We start from the raw sequence: 18,448 nt of genomic DNA, 5'->3' as shown, positions 1-18,448 counted from the left end.
AAAACAAACAGGAGGAGGATAAACACATCAAGAACGCACTCACACACTGTCAATACCCGACATGGGCCATCAACAAAGGAAAACAACAAGCTAAAAACAAAGTAAATAAACAAAAGGAAACACAAACAAAACGCACACAACAACCGGACAATAAAAACAAAGACACCTAATCACCATCCCATATATCCGTGGGATAACAGAACCCATACAGCGCATAATGAAAAAACACAACATTAACACAGCAGTAAAACCACATACAAAACTCCGGCAGCTATTAGTCCATCCCAAAGACAAAATAGAACCGGACAATAAATGCAACATCATTTATGAAATTCCCTGCAAATCTTGCGAGAAAACATACATTGGAGAAACAGGCAGATCATTCAACACAAGACGAAAAGAACACCAGACAGAATGCGAAAAGGAAACAACTGGACGACTCACAAGAACACAAAAAGAAAAAGCCGAACAAGAAAGCAAAAAATCAGCCATCAGGGATCACTGCAAAAGAAATAATCATATCATGGACTGGGAAAGGGGGAGGATTGTAACATCAGAGACCAACAAACATAAACGATGGATCAAGGAGGCCATCGAGATCAGGAAGCGGACGAGCTGCTCCATGAACCGGGATGAGGGGGTCTACACCCTATAATACCTGGGACTCCATCCTCCAGAGACCACCGGACTGAGGGGGGCGTGGCCTATCTGACAGATTCTGACAGGTCTGTCAGACAGGTCACATGATAAAAAGGACACGTCAGCACACGTCAGATGACGCTCTGAAGAAGACTGCGGTTGCAGTCGAAACATGTCAGCTAAGGTAAAAACCATCTTTACTTTGATTTATCGGTATAAAAATAACGTTATCCTATGATAATTAACGACAAAATGAACATCATCCAAATATTGTAAAATCTTGTTTCTGACTGTCTATAAATTGTCGTAAGTTTTAAAATACATGAATCCGTTTTGCCAAGTAGACTTTTAAAGTGTTTAATTGTTTCTCTTGAACCTTAAGACCAGTACATAACAGTCCACTGGGATAAAAGTGGCATACAGTTTGTCATTTAGCTAAGTTTGCAAGAGTCCATGCAGACCCATTTGTAAACATGGAGACCAAAATTTGTGTCATTAAGCTACAAGGGCATTAGCACATATGCTCGGCAGAACTGTACATGCACAGAATACACAGACGCCAATCTAATGTATGAAATGGAGTCCTGCATGAGGACTACAAATGGACTAGAAAGTAGTGTAATCAGAACAAGTGTGCCTCCGTGGTGATGTATGCTCTGCAAGGGAGTATAATCAAGACAGACATGGAGTTGTTGTGATTATTCTACTTTCCAGTCTACTTGGAGCCCACTTAGAAGACACTTTCAATGCACGCACAGCGGATCATCATCTACACCTATCTGGTGAATGCACACTGAGTATGTGCACTGCTGCCCTTACAGCGTAGTGGCTGCTGCATCCAGAGAGGGATCGGTGCTGATGCTGGAAGTGAAAAGTACAACAAGGGTCTGAGCTGTAGACTGGGGTCCATGCCAGCTTGCCCTAACCTTAATCAAATGTTTTTGTGCATAACTTCAATGAAACAGGTTAGTTAACAGTTTCGGAGGATGCATATAAAAGATGCAATCACTTCAGAAATGCTCGTATGTAATATTCTAAGGGGCATGGACAAAAATAATCATAATAAATAATCACATGTGCAAATGATGATGAAAATAGCCATTCCTTACAACCCTTTCTACACTTTGTTCAATTGCAAAACACAGCACAATCCTTCCGAGACCCAGTTTCCTTTTACCTTGACTTGCTCAGATGCCCACGACTTGTCTGAGAAGGTATTACAGTTAAATTTAGATTTGCACAGTCATACAGCTCAAACACTCTCTCCAATATAAAGATAGTTCTCGGCACACGACCATCTAAGCCGTCCCTCCCCCAATCTGCCAGTTCTCTGACATTGTTCTTCAGCAATTACATAAAGCCCTCGCTGCCGCTGCCGATGTTAGGCAGAGTCTATTCACATGCAGATGCTCCTAAATCCTCTTCTTGTTTTGTTTTGAGGATGGCTCATTTTGTTTTGGCTCCCCACTCCCACAGCTCCCTCTCCTCCTGTTTATGTGCTTCCTTATTTACAGCCAGAAGAAGGAGGTTAAGTCCAAATGTGGATGCTACAGAAATGTTAATTGGTCACATGATCTATATTATCAACCCTTGCACACTTTGGTTCAGTGTATAGATGATGACTGATAAATATTTCATCACAGGCTTCATGCACAGCATCCCCCCATCCAGTGTTATCTCTATTTTTAAAAAATCTGCAACAATAGGACTGATATTTTTTGCTCGACTCATCCATTTCTTCCTCCTTCCCTTCTCCTTCTCTGCCCTCCCGTCTTTAAGAAGAGGCTCACAGCTGAACTATCAGCAGGGACTCCCTTTCATCATATGTTGAATCCATTGCTCACCATTTTTTTCTTTCATCATCCTCACAATAAGTGAGGGATTGTGGCGACATTACGCAACACGCTGAAACACTATTACCTCATTGTCACATTTTAGTGTCGTCGTGAAGACGGCTTCTGTCTTCCAAAACCCATAAGCCAACAAATTCAAATGTCCCCTCACACCGCAGAGACACACTGTGACTTCCTTCCTCTGCCAGACAACCAAGTCACACTGTGGCTGCTCTGGCCATCCCTAATTATTTCATGCCCCTTGGTTCTGCATGTACAGAACGACACGGCATAGTGTTGGAGAAGAATGAGGATGATTGACAGTCGGCCTGCATCCCACAGGAACTCATTAGGCCTCCTGACTAAAAGCTAGTGGGCACGCTCATGCTGCTCTTGCCTTCTTCTTCCTCTGGTCTTCCTTTTAGTCCTACATTCAGTAAGTTGGACAAAGAAATGCCTGAACTGAGCTGCGAGCAGAGAGTGAACTTACTGTGCTCTTATCTCATCTGATCTGAGGATCAGCTCAGAGTAAAAGTTTTTTTTCTTTCATTTTGAGTTTCTTTTTCTCTGTGATGGTTTCTCTGCTCATCTCAGCCCCTATGACTCTTTTGCATTTTGGTTTTAGAGCGTTCTCCCTCTTGCTCGCTGTCTCTTGCGTTCTCTTTCTATTTCTCTTTGGCCCTCTTTTCTCTCCCTCTCCTGGGGTGATACAAGGCAGTGGTGCGGGTTCTAAGAAGCCCTTGAAGTGTTGGGTCCTCAGAGAGCACTTTAAAAGGCCATTTCATCATGTTCATGAAGCAGCACTTGAGACCAAGCTCAAATATGACTTATGTGAAACTAGCATAAACTCCCTGGAAAGTTTTGTTGCACCCTCTACAGTTATACCACTTTTCGGCACTGTGGATATGCACTCCTGATGCTTGTTTGTAGTCTTGCAGTTGGTTTTCCTCTGATCTTCATGCATGTACATGATATTTCTAGTTCAAGGAAAAGGAAAAGTGAGTTACTGGATGCTGATAGGCATTAATTATGTTGAATTGTAACCCTGATCTGAGCTTTTTGGTTTCCAGAGCGATCAAATTGCAGGCCTCAAACACCACATTTCCTCGCCAAAATTGCAGACAGGAGAGTGTCGGGTGCACAGACACCTACTTTTAGACATTTAGTGTCCAGACTTCACTGGGTTTTGTGGAGTTGCAATTATGACATGCCAATTAGGCAGAGATAGAGGGATGGATGTGCAGCTCTCCAGTTGCTAATCCGCTCCCAAACTGGGAAATCTACAGACCGGGTGTATCAGATTTGGTTCACTCACTGCCCTTCATTTAACACATCTGTCATCACACACAGACAGGAAGGGATGAACACACACACACACACACACATTCATGGATACAAGAGAATGCGAGGTCTCAAGGTGTCAGCATGCTTAATAAAAGAGCATGTCGTCTGACCACATTTAATGACAAAAGTGTTTGTAGCTGTTCTGAGTGGTGAGATGAAAAGGCCATGAAAAGTGACAGAAATAATTGTGGAAGAAAAAGGGAAGACAATTACGGAGAGAAGTTAAAATCCTGCTCACTTCTTCATCTCCACACGCCTGACCAGTCACTGCATGCAGTGGGTTAAAACGTTGAATTGTCATTTGTCAATTTCAGAAACTTGGAGGCAGTTCACACAGGGTTTGTCACCACAAACAACCTCTATCACATAAAAATAGTTGTGTTATGTGCATTCGGTTACTGCAAACATTTTGATTCTAGTCACTTTATACAACAAGAAAAGCACTACTCTACCAAGGCTGTTCAGTCGTATCATTTCCAACGGATGAAATCTTGAAAAAATTTATGGCAGAAATCATGGCAGCATAGAATGTGGCCATTTAATATAGATGTACTGACAAACAAAATGACCTTGCGCTGAGCACAGGCGTGTGTTATGTATGTGTACATTATGTACAGATACTGAATCACGTGACCTAAATATGTAGCGGGCAACGGGAATTGATGGGACTCAGAAACAACCCCACAATTGAATCAATTGTTCCTTGTATCATTTCCTACGGATAAGTCCTGATAAATCCGCAGCGGTCGATTTGTAGTAGGATCACAATCATGTGATTGTTAGCAGGAAGTTGACGTACTGTTCACTTGTTGTCATAGTTACAATGATGCCGTCACACTATCTCACAATGACACATAAATCTTTAACAAATCCGAGGATCTATGCCAAAATCTAATCACTTGGTCCTTGTGTCATTTCTGACCTTCCCTGAAAATTTCATTCAAATCCGTTAGTCCTTTTGAGTAATGTCGCTAACAGACAGACAGACAGACAAACTAATCACATAACTCCGCTGAGGCTCCGCCTCCTTGGTGGAGTAGTAAATTTTAAAAAGTTCAATGTTTCTTATAGGGGCTGCACAGTGTCTTGGTGGTTAGCACTGTCGCCTTGCAGCTAGAAGATCCCTGGTTCATGTCCCGGCCTTCCTGGGATCTTTCTACATGGAGTTTACATGTTCTCACTGTGCATGAATGGGATTCCTCCAGGTTCCTCCCACAGTCCAAAAACATGACGAGGTTAACTGGTAACTATAAATCGTAGAGATTGTTTATCTCTACATGTAGTTCTGTGATAGACTGGTGACGTGTCCAGGTGTCCCCTGCCTTCACCCTAAGTCAGCTGGGATAGACTCCAGCCCCCTCTATGACCATAATGAATATTAAGCAGTGTATGGATAATGGATGCATGGATATTTCTTGGGCCTTTCCACCAAAATATATTTAAATTTTTAGTTAAAACTATGCCACAATTAAAATAGCTAGATTATGTTCTGCATGTGTGTTTTGTTTTTGTCAAAGATATGTGAAATCAAAGGAGCCAAATCCTCTCAACATTTTAATTGTGATTTTAAAGGAGTCTTCATCTCGTCTGAGCAAAAATTCAGCCTGGCTAGATTGCTTAATTAATCAATTCATTTACCACTGCTTTGGTGTGCACACACACACACACACACACACACACACACACACACACACACACACACACACACACACACACACACACACACACATCATCCTTGTCTGAATAGATGTATTCCAAATTATTTAAACAGAGTTTGTGCTGTTTGAATTTATTTTGACCCGGCTCCCTTCACCAAAGCTGTTTGCCGTCTCTGTCTCCCAATTAGTTTCCAAACACATCTGAGCAAGTTTCAGCTCATGCAAGTCAGCGTAGACAATTACTCCTTCTACTCGCTGTGTAGTAGCAAGACTTTAAGGCTCAACAGCTTGTTGTGGGAGCGGGAGTAAATACACGGCTGTTTGAGTGAATGTTGATGGTGAAATCATGCAGTTTCATCTGCGATTAACATTATTTATGACATTGTTTGGCCGAGGTTTAGCAGCAAGAAATTAATGATGGATTTTAGAAGGCCATAAATGCAATCTTTTTTTGGTGCCAAGCCAATGGTTAAATATAAATTAAGAAGAAAGCGGAAGATCAGTGGGGTTTCTATCACTCTCAAATCCCCAGCGCTTTATGTTCTGTTTGATGTCTCAAGTGAAGAGCTCATTCACACTAAAATCAAAGACCTGTTGTCTTGGTTGCAGTAAGAGCAGATAATATCATGGTGCGGGACTTTGGGTATGGGTTAGTTTTAAGCCTTTAGGAAATTGTTGTTTCCCTGGGGAGGTTTATCTGGGCTTGTCTTTGACTCAGTTGCTCGCTGCCTGCTGACCAGCATATTAACACCATTTATTGATTGTCATCGGGAACCAGTGAACATTCTTGTGGGAATATTTACCAAATGATGCTCTGAGTCCTTTCCTACTGATTCTTTATGGTAAAAATCAGTGAATCAAAAACATTTACTGCACAAAAAGGACAACTTTTACCTTCTTAAATCATCACACTTTGATGTTTTTTCCCCTCGGGAAACACAAGGTAATTTATTTATAAGACCTGATCAACACCTATGTATACGGACTACTCACTCTCAGTTCCTTCAACCAATTTTCTATCTAAAAGGGAAGAAAGTCTTCTAAAGCCTCATGTTTAAAGCTCATGTTTTACCTGGTACTTCTCAGAAAAAGTGTTTTGTTTCTGAATCTGTTCTTCAATGACTTTTTTTTTCTACAAGTCTGGAACACTGGCCAGGAAACCTGCCGTAAATACACACTAGAATGAGTCACTTAAGAAAACACACACACTCCCACGATACAACGCTTCTCACCTGGTTTAAGGAAAGCCTTAAATGCTTTAAAGATCCTTTTATTGCTAATGCTTTTGCAGCTATTGAATCAGTGCATCAGTTTGCTTACCAAATACTTCTTTAGATATGTTCCCAACATGCCCACCTCCAAATGCTATTGAGAGTTTACCTGTTGACAGCATTATATTAAGGGGTTATTCCTCATAATATCTTGATTTTGGTCATCTTCCTTGTCTTGTCAAGAGACAGCACTTTAGTATACCCATCAAGAATGTAGTATTTGACACTATTGTTTAAAACTGTTTAATGAATCGCTGTGTTTAACAGGTTAAGTTGTCAGAAATATACCCAGAAGTTGTGATAAATGCAAGTGTGCAGATGATACACTCATGCACATGCAGTGGTTTCAAAAGCATTTAAATTCCCTCTATGATTGTTGATTTCACTCCAAACAACTCATTGCTGTGCACCAAATCTCCGCTCACTCTTACCCACTTGCCTGTAGCTTAAGCACACCAGCTCACCTGCTCAAACACTGTAAAACTACTCCGTGCTCCACAATGGCAAAAGTTTTAATATTGGAGTAATTTAGCCTTACATGTTTGAGCTAAAAACTGACTGGAAAGTAGAGAATGTTCGTGAACGAGTCAGTTGTTTGAATGGCTCTTGGAAGTAAACAACGAGAACCAGTTCGCAGTTGCGAGCCGTTCATATGTGCATGTTTCTTTGTGTGTCACCTGTTTGCCCCATGAGTCTGAGCTGTCCTCCCTCCATTCACATGAATGCAGCTATATGTGCAGCTAATTTAGAGGAGGAGGAGTGTGAGCGTCGCCTGAGTCCAACTGACTGGAGCGGAGCCACATCTACTGCTTTATCAGGGAGGAGGAGATATTAACAATGAAAAAAAAACAACAAAACCCACATAAAATTAGCCAGAGTCAAAGGAAACGTAGCAGCATTTGGATGCACTTTTCTGGGGACGACACGCAACACAGAGCACAATGCAGTATTTGTCAGAAAAACATCTCTTCCAAGTCCGGGTCAACAAACAACTTACACCACCATATGAAAACTCAGCACCCGACAGTAATAGTGTTAGATGTTAGGAAAAAATGGACTGACTCCGACACTAATGAGGGTCTCCATCAGTCCCTCTTCCACTGATTCCACTAGTTCTGCCTCTGCATCAGGTACCATGAGACGCCAGGCCACTATTATTCTCTCTTCAGCACCAGCATCACCTGACACTCCTTCAGACGCCACTGGACCCACATCATTATCTGGCCAAGAACCTTCCTATTCCAGAAAAACCATTCCTGCCACAAAAACCAAACAAGCATCCATCCATCCATTACCTATACACCGCTTAATCCTCATTAGGGTCGCGGGGGGGCTGGAGTCTATCCCAGCTGACGTAGGGTGAAGGCAGAGGACACCTGGACAGGTCACCAGTCTATCACATGGCTACATATAGAGACAAACAATCACACTCACATTCACACCTACAAAAAATTTAGAGTTACCAGTTAACCTGAACATGTTTTTGGACTGTGGGAGGAAGCTGGAGAACCTGGAGAAAACCCACTCATGCACAGGGACAACATGCAAACTCCATGCAGAAAGATCCTGGGAAGGCGGGGACGCGAACTGGGGATCTTCTAGCTGCAAGGCGACAGTGCTAACCACCAAGACACTGTGCAGCCCCCAAACAAACATGTCTCACTCAATACAGTTTTGTCACACCCTCCTTGACCCCACTGAGACAGGCATAAATTGATGAAGAACTCACTAAAATGATTGCCACTGACTTTAAGCCATTTACGATTATGTTAGATAGAGGATTTAAAAAGTTCTGTAATGCTCTCAACCCCACCTACATCCTTCCAAGTAGGAGGATAATATCCCAGAAAATATCTGATATGTATGATTGTCTCCTTGAAAAAACTGGTTGACTTCTAAAAAATAAATGAATATAACAATGAGCCAGTCTTTTGAAAAGAACAGATCCTCAAGATCTGGCTCCCTGCAAAGAGCCATAAACCCCATCTGTACTGGAAAGCTCTAGTATGTAAGTAAACAGGAATGGTTCCTTAGGTTTATTACATATGAAACCTCAGACGTCTGAGTCTGTGTTTTTGAGACTGTCATTGGCACAATGTAGGTTCAAAGTGGAAATACTCAGCCATGTTATAGACTGCTAATTTTGCTCCTGATATATCTTTCAACATATAAAAATTATCATATGGTGTTTCCAAGATAAAAATAAACTTGTTCTTCACAGGAGGAAGTCTTTAAGACACATTACAAAACATACAATTGATTCTAGCTTTGAGTTGTGTATTTCCTCATATCCGTTGTAGTGTATATGAATGTCTAATTGCGTTGCAAGTGAATGAATGTGAAAGTATAACAGGGTAGTTTTGTGGCAAAATTTTGTACCACGTTTGAATATTTATGGCATTTGAATATTCTGTCCTACAGCTGTGTATTTGCACAAAGCGTGTGTTTTGAACTTTTTGCATCTGCTCTTTTGTTTTATGCAGTATTTCTATATCTATATGCAGACCAGAAGGTGCAGCATGTTTTCTGGAGAACAAAGTGTTATTTTTACTTGGTCTAAACAACCTCAGATTTAAATATACCCATCACCTTTTTTCACTGTGGGTGTGATGCATGATCATTCTCTCTCCTGTTTGTCTTCTTAAACACACTTTTCTCTTACTGTCACAATTGTCTAACTTGGATTCTTCAGTGGATATCTTTTTTTTCATCATCCACTGTGAAAGGCTGGACTGTCTCAGCTCATGTCTTGTTTCCCCTCCTGAGAAGTGTCGTAGAGATGCTGCTCGTCCTCTGAGACCGCGACACAAAGTCTTCTTTTGACAGGAACTGTGCTTATTGAAGTCTTGTGTTCTTTATTTAGCAAATTCTATGTCTATGATGAAGTTGTTTGTCTGTCTCTTCGTGAACAAAGCTTGCTGATCGCGCTTTGCACAAAGTATTTTAAAGTGCCCTGCACTGCCTCCTTGAAAACCTTCAGTCTAGCCTTGATGATGCTGACAGAGCCCTCTTTGTTTTCAGTAACAATCGGACTTAGTTCTGATGCCATGTTTCCCACTTTCACAATGTTACTTAGTGAATAATGTTCTGCTCAAAACCTGAGGCACAGCCACATTTGTAACAAGTGAACAATGGCTGCAAGTTGATTTACTTGAACAAGTCTCTGATAAGTATTTAAAATCCACTTGAAGGCGCCCTACAATGGAATAATACAACTCAAAGAAATCTGAGTTAACAAGGGCAGTAGCACAAATCTGCTGAAATTTATATGCTGATCTAGAAACAGAACAAAATCTTCAATATTTCTTCTTTATTTTGCAAGTTTGTGTGCTTTTTGTGTTTCTAAGTCCTGAAACTGATTATTCACAGTTTTCACAAAAAATATGGCTATAAAATGTGATCTCAGACTTTTGGATCAGAAAGAATTTAGCTCCTATGTTGTGAGAGACTCACAAGTGTGTTAATGACATCTTATGCTGCTTTACAGCAGGAGTGTCAGACTTATTTTAGTTCAGGGGACACATTCAGCCCAATTTGATCTCAAGTGGGCCGGACCAGTAAAATCACAGCATAATAGCCTATAAACTAAATAGACTAAATATTTCCCTTTGTTTTAGTGCAAAAAAAAGTATGTTCTGCAAATTTTTACATTTAATGAAATATCTTTTTACAAAACATTATGAGCAACCTGAATTTTTTTAAAGAAAAATAAATCCAATTTCCACAACATTATGCCTCAGTTTATCATTTACACATTACAACTTACTGATCACAGAGTGTCTACAAAGAAACAAAAAGTTTAGTCGCAGGTATCTGGAACTGAACAATAAAAAAAAGTAAGACAAAAAAACCCCGACAAAACATGACAAAAATGAGACACAAAATGACAAAAACGAGAAACAAAATGACAAAAAATGAGACAAAAAAGTTACAAAGCGACAAAACATGGATAAATAACAAAAACAAGACAAAAAATTACAAAAGCAATAAACAAAATGGCAAAAAAATAGACAACACAAGCGAGTCAAAAAGACACAAAACGACAAAAACGAAACACAAAACAACAAATAAAGCAAAACAAAATTACAAAAATAAGATAAAAAACTAAAGCGAGACAAAAAAGAAACAGAATGACAAAAACAAGAAACAAAAAACAAGAACATGATACAAACCACAAAAGTCAGAGAAAAAAAGACCAAAAAACAACAAAAGCAAAACAAAATATTACAAAAATGAGACACAAGATGACAAAAGAGCCACAAATAATACAGTATTTTACTTTATGATCAAAACAACTTATCATGGTCTAGAAATTATTTTTAAATTTATAGTTTTACAGTTTTCTCCTCTGTAATTTTTACATTTTACAAAGTTGTCCCATAGGCCTGATTGGACCCTCTGGAGGGCCGGTTTTGGCCCGCAGGCCGCATGTTTGACACTCCTGGTCCACAGTATGTTTCTCATTCACACAAACAAGCTTCACTGTCTTGTCCAAATGCACTTCGACACTTTAAGGGGCCGGGGATCAAACCAGCAACGTTGCAATTAGTGAACAGCATGTTTTAGCAGCTACCATGATGTAAAAGATTACACACAAGCGTTCCCTTACACATGTAAAGTTGTGCAGTCATGGAGTAAAGCCACACAACACATCACTGAGAGTAATGAGCTGAGACAAACAAAAACCACAAGCAGCAACAACAACAAAAAAAAATTACTGGTCCTGTCAGATGTCATGACAAGGCCACTCAATGTAAATAAACACTTGTGTGTGAGAGAAAGAGGGCGTGTGTGTGTGTGTGTGTGTGTGTTGCTGTGCTCGTATGCGACTGTGGATTTTAATTGTGCTGTGCTGAGAATGCCTCCACCAATCAGAAGGATTGCTCAGGCACGCTTCAGGGTGACCACAAAGGAACAAAAAACTAATTCTGGGCAAACAAACCAGCCCTGATCTGAAGCCACGGAGCCTATCCAGTCTTAGCAGCAACAGAACTGTCACAAGTCTTTCAGGAACAGACCCCCATTTGCTCCTTCCTTTAGCTTTTCCTCTCATGGTTTACTCTAACCCTAATACTATTGTTTTTCATTCTCTTTTTGACTTTCTTATTCCCTCTCCCTCTCTGTCTTGATGCTTGCCATCTCCCCTCCCTCCCTCTCCCTCGGTGTCACTCAGCCCATCTGGGTTGTCTGGTGGAGATGGGAACATCGGTCCCTGTCAGGGGAGCTCAGTGGGGCCCTGTTGAAGACACAAAGGGCGGATTACTGCAGCTGCCAGTCACACTAAGACCCACAGAGCAACTCTTCGGAGTCTATACCAGTGTCCTCAACCCTCACACCCAGTCCTATCACAAAAGGACATCATTAGCTCCAACACAAAGGAGCCCCCTGCTCACCCCGTCTTAAGCAACACTGCAATAAGGCCCACAAATAGCATGATTAGTGAAGATAATATGCATGTGTAATGTATGCTAAAGCATGTCATCTGCTTAAAATAGGAAGGGGTAGAGGGGCTTTGTTCACGAGGAGCATCCTGCTCACACTTTTCCTATCATATCTTCTCATAATTGTTATTTTTAGTGGTTGTCTCTTGTTTCTAGGTCTGTTTTGCAGGATGTACCTGTAAACATTTGATCACTTTTAGTTGCTTAATATGTACAGAGATCCTGCGTATTAAGCATTAATGCAGATTACATAATGTGAAAGTCTAAAATAATACAAAAGCTTTATGATCACATTCCTACGTTTCCTTTCCTTAAAAAAGTCTTAAATGATTTTTGAGTGTCAGAGGATCAAATTTAAGCCTTATAAAATGATAATACTCAACTGGAAGGTTATATTATATATTAAACACATTTAATTATACATCAAAAAGGTATGTTTTAATTGAACTTTCCAGAGAATTTCACTACTTGTCTTGATGACGGCATCTACAGAAAATATTTTTGTCTTTTTTTTGTCTGAGAAATCATTATATTTTGGAAGAACAAAGGATTCCCCACCCATCACTCACGCACCATAAAACAACCATAGTGCACATAGTTTCCTTTTGTTTGTTCTTATTTAATCGTTTCTCATATCACTGAGAGGAAACAGTTGTGTGATGTGTTGGAGCAAGATTAATTTCATTTCCACCCACTGTGATCCAGTTCGATCCCCTACGACAGATCACGCTGAGCATCTGGCTGGATCTGCTAATGCAGCGAAGCCAAGCAGCACTCAGGGTGCCCAAAACACATATTCACTACTTAAATCACATGCTAGGTCACTAACACTGTCCAGCACAGTTCTAGGTAGCGTTGCCTGCAGACTATAACTAATAATGCCTCTATTCATGAAGTTTGGTCAGTTGCATGCAGGGATTTGCTTTCTCTCTCTCAGAGGAACATGAAAATGTTTTCCTCCTCTTCTGTCTTTGGTCATGTTAGTCCACTGACAGTCTGCATCTAGACTCTGAGATGAGGATCAAAGGGTCAACAGCACTGCTGCTCATATGAATGATCTCAAGATAGCCTTGAAACCTTGGCAAAACGTCTCCCTGACTGAATGTTACAGTTCCTCAGGGTGTCTACTAGGACTTGGAGATTTTGCAAAATACCTGCATTTGCTATCTGGTGGAGAGCTAGATGATAAAATAAACACCACTTTCATATCTGTCTAGTAAATATAAGGCTGCAGCTAGCAGGAGACAGCTGGGCTGGCTCTGTCTAAAGGTAGCAACATATGACAATCAACTCCTGTAAAGCTCATTAATCAACAGATCATACCTGCTTTGTTTAATTTGAGAATTTGAACCAAAGCATTAAAATCATAGTAAGCAATCTGATCTATTGTACCAGGTCCTGCCTCAGCCTTGTATTTGATGGAAAGGCATCAGAGTGGTATTGATTTTCTCATCTGAGTCACCACTAGAAAGCAAATAAATGTTTCAGAAATGCTTCATTCCTTCAAATACCACAATAAACACCATTTCCTTTTCAAGTAGTTGTGACTGAAGCAATGCAGAGACATTTTCTTCCACACAAACAATGGAAGGCACATGCCAAGAGTGACTGTCATTGCTATAAGTGATAGAATAACCGTGTAACATTTAATAACAAATCCTAACATCTCACATTGGCTGCTAAAAATACACAGCCCATTTCCCCTTTGGATTCACTGAGGAACTAGACCTTTCCATAGTGATTGTGTTATCATTGACCTGGGGAGTTTTCATAACATGAGAACAGTCTTTGAATGTGTTGGATTAAAGCAAAGAATGGTATAAAAATGAGGCTCGAGGGCTCCATTAGGAGGTTTGGAATGACTTTTAAGTCTAAACCCAGACCAGTGGCAGTCTACAAAAAGAGGAAACATTCACATGTGTTAGATTTTTAAAGATTTCTGTCTTCAGACACTTAAGGACTGGCGTCTCCTTTAAATCATTGTCTGGATTTTCTCTCTCTCTTCCATCTGTCGCTTTCTCTTTGCATCTGATATTGTGATTCCTGAAAAAGGTGAACCAGTCAGACGTATCAAGCATTTAGGCAACAGCAGCAGAGCTGGATAAGAGATGAAAACAGGATTGCACAAGGGAGGCTTGTTTACGAGCATCACTTCAAGTCAAAGCAAAGGCAAGTCGAGTGGAGCAGTAAAGTCACAAGAAGAAAAATAACATTAACAGCTGTGGAAAGGCGCAAACACTGGAAAAAATCAGCAGGGGCAGTAGGTCACCACTGAATATAATGCTCTTCCTGATACATTTTAATTCTACACAAAGAAATCTGGAAACATGGTAGGAACGTTTACAGAACATTTGGTCAGGCTTTGCTTTGTCAAACGTCTTTAAGGTGTGGCAGCACTAAATCTTACTCTCACAGGCCTTTTCGTGACTAGACTTTATGAAGCAGATGGCAGGGCAAGGCAGGGCAAGAAGGATTTTGGCACAGCCACTTTACTATACATCCTCTGGGATTTTACTGTTTCAAATTTGGCTTAAATTGGGCCACAACTTGGGTGAGACTGAAGCCAAGAGTTCAAACGCTCCCCTGGCCACATACTTCAGCTGTAATAAAATTATCAACAAGACAAAACAAGCTATAGATTTGGAGCAGACTGATTGTCTCAGGCCCCCCGTACTGTACGCATTGTGCTGCAGAAATATTACCTGCAACCACATGTTGGAGCTCAAAGGAGCTGGGAGGGAAAATATGACATTTCCAGTTTAGAGTCAGCCCAGAAATGAAGGCCAGTTACTGAGAGAAGAGGCTTGCCTTTGATCTTCCCTCCCAGACCGACAAGAACAATAACACACTCATTTACCAACACATGAAGTCATGCATGCACACAAACATAAACCTCGACGCACATTTTCCAAAATCTTTTCCTACACACACGCACAATCCCAGACCAAAGAGATATCTTTTTTTTTTTTTACCCCATAATGTGCTTCTTATAAAAACATAAAATCCAAATTTAGCAATCAACACTTTTATCAGAAGTAATTAAAAGCAGTGACAGGCTAAGTAAATCACATTTGTCTACTCAAGATTATGGCTACTCTTTTTTCTCCCTTTGCCCGAGGCCTGCCAAGAAGAAATGACTCATTTGCAACAATTTCTTCACGTTAGGAGACGTGGGGCGAAAGTCCTTAGACAAAGGAAAAAAATGAGTTGTTTCCCCCACTCTGAAAGAGTCACACAGAGCCTGACTAAAAGAAGAAGAAAAAAAACACTCATCTAATGCTTCTTAAATACAACAAAGGAGCGGAGCCAAGGTGCCCAACTAAACCTGTCAAATTGGCAGCATGTGCTGGTGTCTGGAAACACTTTCCTCTCTAGTAACAACTCCTGGGAATTACAGACTTTTCCTCTGAGACTAGAAGAAATCAATCAGCATGAGCAAGTATCACAGTCCAGCGGTTTTAACCGTTAATATCCTGATGGTGGGGGCCGGGGCACACAGGAAATCAGCTACCAATCTAGTTAAATATTGCTCATTTTCACAAAGGCCCTCTTTACTAGGCATCATGACCCGCCTCACGCTGCTGGCGGCAAGGAACAAAGTGAGCCCACAGAGATGCAAATTGATACTAATGTGCTAAATAACAAAACCAAACAACAATATGGACTACAAAACTGAATGCATTCACACGGGGTGTCAAAATCCACATCGTTTGGATCATTTGGTGGATTTAACTCAATTGAAACCCTATGGAAGGCTGAATGAAGGTTATAGTACATTTTTGTTTTTTTTTAATTTGATATATGTTTAATAACTAGCAGTATTTCCTCAAGTATATTCTTTTAACTAGCCTTGCTTTGTTGAATTAATTGCAAGTTATGTTGGTCCTAACATTTTTGGGTCTATTATCCAACTCTGATATTTTCTGTATTTGATATCTAATATTTTTAATCCATTAATTCAAGTTGTTTTATCTGATTTGAAATTAATAATATGTATCTGGACAGTCATATAGATGTTTCCTTTATGGGTTTATAATTTTAAAATTTCTTTTATTTGAGCTTATCTGTAATAGGCTCTTTTTTTGTGCAGTTATAGATCCACAAGTGGGATATTTGTCATCTTAAATTTCTTAAATTTCCTTTATATGATTTCGGTTATAGGTTCCTAAAAGCAAGATGGGAAACTAGTGTTTCATTGTACTAAAATAATTACATGAGAGATAACGAGCAGTTTAATGTAACTGGAATGCGTTTTGATGTGTCCTGACAAAGTTATAATGTTATAGAGAAAAAGCAAAACTACTGTTAGCAGGTCCATTCATTCATCCATTTTCTATACACTGCTCTATTTGTGTCTCATTTTTGTCGCTTGTCCATTTTTTTGTCGTTTTTTAAACTTTTTTATTTTTTCTCTTTTTTTGTTTGCTTCATGACATTTGTCTCATTTTTCCTCATTTTGTTTTATGCTTTTGCTGTTTTGTGTCTCGTTTTTGTCATTTGTGTCTCTTTTTTTGTAATATTTTGTCGTTTTTGTTGTTTTTTGTCTTTTTTTGGCTTTTGTCGTTTGTCTCATGTTTTTGTCGTTTTGTGTCTTCTTGTCTTGCTTGTGTTGTTTGTCTATTTTTTGTTGTTTTGTGTCTTGCATTTGTAATTTCTTGTTTTTGTCATTTGTCTCATTTTTTGTCATTTTGTGTCTCATTTTTGTAGTATTATGTCTTGTTTTTGTTGTCTTTTTTTGTCTGACTTTTGTCGTTTTGATCATAAAGTAAAATATGTCATTATATCATTCAGTTCCAGACACTTGTTGCTAAATGTTTTGTGCCTTTGTAGACACTCTGTGATCTGTAAGTTGTAATGTGTAAATGATAAACTTTTGATAAACTGAGACACAATGTTGTTGAAATTTAATTAATTTTTCTTAAGAAATTTCTGTTTGTTGATAATGTTTTGTAAAAAGATAATTCTTTAAATATGAACATTTACAGAACATTGTTTTTCACACTAAAACAAGGGGAAATATTTGGAGTTTATAGGTTATTATGCTCTGATTTTACTGGTCTGACCCACTTACGATCAAATTGGGCTGAATGTGGCCCCAGAACTAAAATGACTTTGACACCTCTGCTGTAGAGGATAACTAGGGGCTGGAGACGATCCAAGGTGATGTAGGTGAGAGACACACTGGACAGGTTGTGAGTTCAGACAGACAACCAATCGCACTCACACTTACAGCCAATTTAGAATCACCAATTGACCTACTATGCCTGTGTCTGGATTGTGAAAGGACAGAAAAAAGTCACAAGGAGAACACGGCTGCTTCAAACCCAGAACTGTCTCACTGTGACGGAGCTAACCACAGCACCCTCGTGCTGCCTGATGTTAGCCTTTAACCTGATGGAATTACAAAACAAGGAGACTGCATGTGTAGACAGATTCTCAACCCCTGAGAGCTACCACCTCACCCAGCAGTCTTCTAGGGAGCCCACTTCTTTTGGTTTTACTGCCATTAACTTTGTTAGGATTCGTTCTTATCGTGGTCGTCAGCACCACTTTAAGCCACAGAGAGGAGCACTAAAAAAGGCACTAAAAACACAGCCTCTGCCACCTGCTCAGCAACAAAGGGCAGTCAGGGAAAGTTAACAACCAGCTGGAGAACACCATGGAGTGTTTTGCAACTGAAGTGCCGGATATTTCACCCGAGATTTGGCAGAGGCTAAAAACAGTGCTAAAAGAAGAATGAATAATGGACTTGCAGTCCTCAAGTTGCTTGAGATGTGATTTCAAATGCAAATGTTGTTCTGTGTCTACTTGATGCAGCACATTAATTCTTCACTTTGAGTGTTTGCAGCTTGTTGTACTGCTCCAAGTAGCCCAAAACTATTGCTGCATGTTTGCATTTATTGAAAAATCCACCCATCCATCCATTATCTACACCGCTGTTCAAAGGTTTGGGGTCACCCAGACAATTTCATGTTTTCCATGAAAATTCACACTTTTATTCATGTGCTAACATAATTGCACAAGGGTTTTCTAATCATCAATTAGCCTTTCAACACCATTAGCTAACACAATGTAGCATTAGAACACAGGAGTGATGGTTGCTGGAAATGTTCCTCTGTACCTCTATGTAGATATTCCATTAAAAATCAGCTGTTTCCAGCTAGAATAGTCATTTACCACAATAACAATATCTAGACTGTATTTCTGATTCATCTAATGTTATCTTCTTTGAAAATAACTGCCTTTCTTTGAAAAATAAGGAC

Source organism: Amphiprion ocellaris, chromosome 4 (assembly GCF_022539595.1).
Source record: "Amphiprion ocellaris isolate individual 3 ecotype Okinawa chromosome 4, ASM2253959v1, whole genome shotgun sequence".
Taxonomy (NCBI): Eukaryota; Metazoa; Chordata; class Actinopteri; family Pomacentridae; genus Amphiprion; species Amphiprion ocellaris.
The sequence above is the reverse complement of the archived record's forward strand: the minus strand, read 5'-3'. Positions refer to the sequence as shown.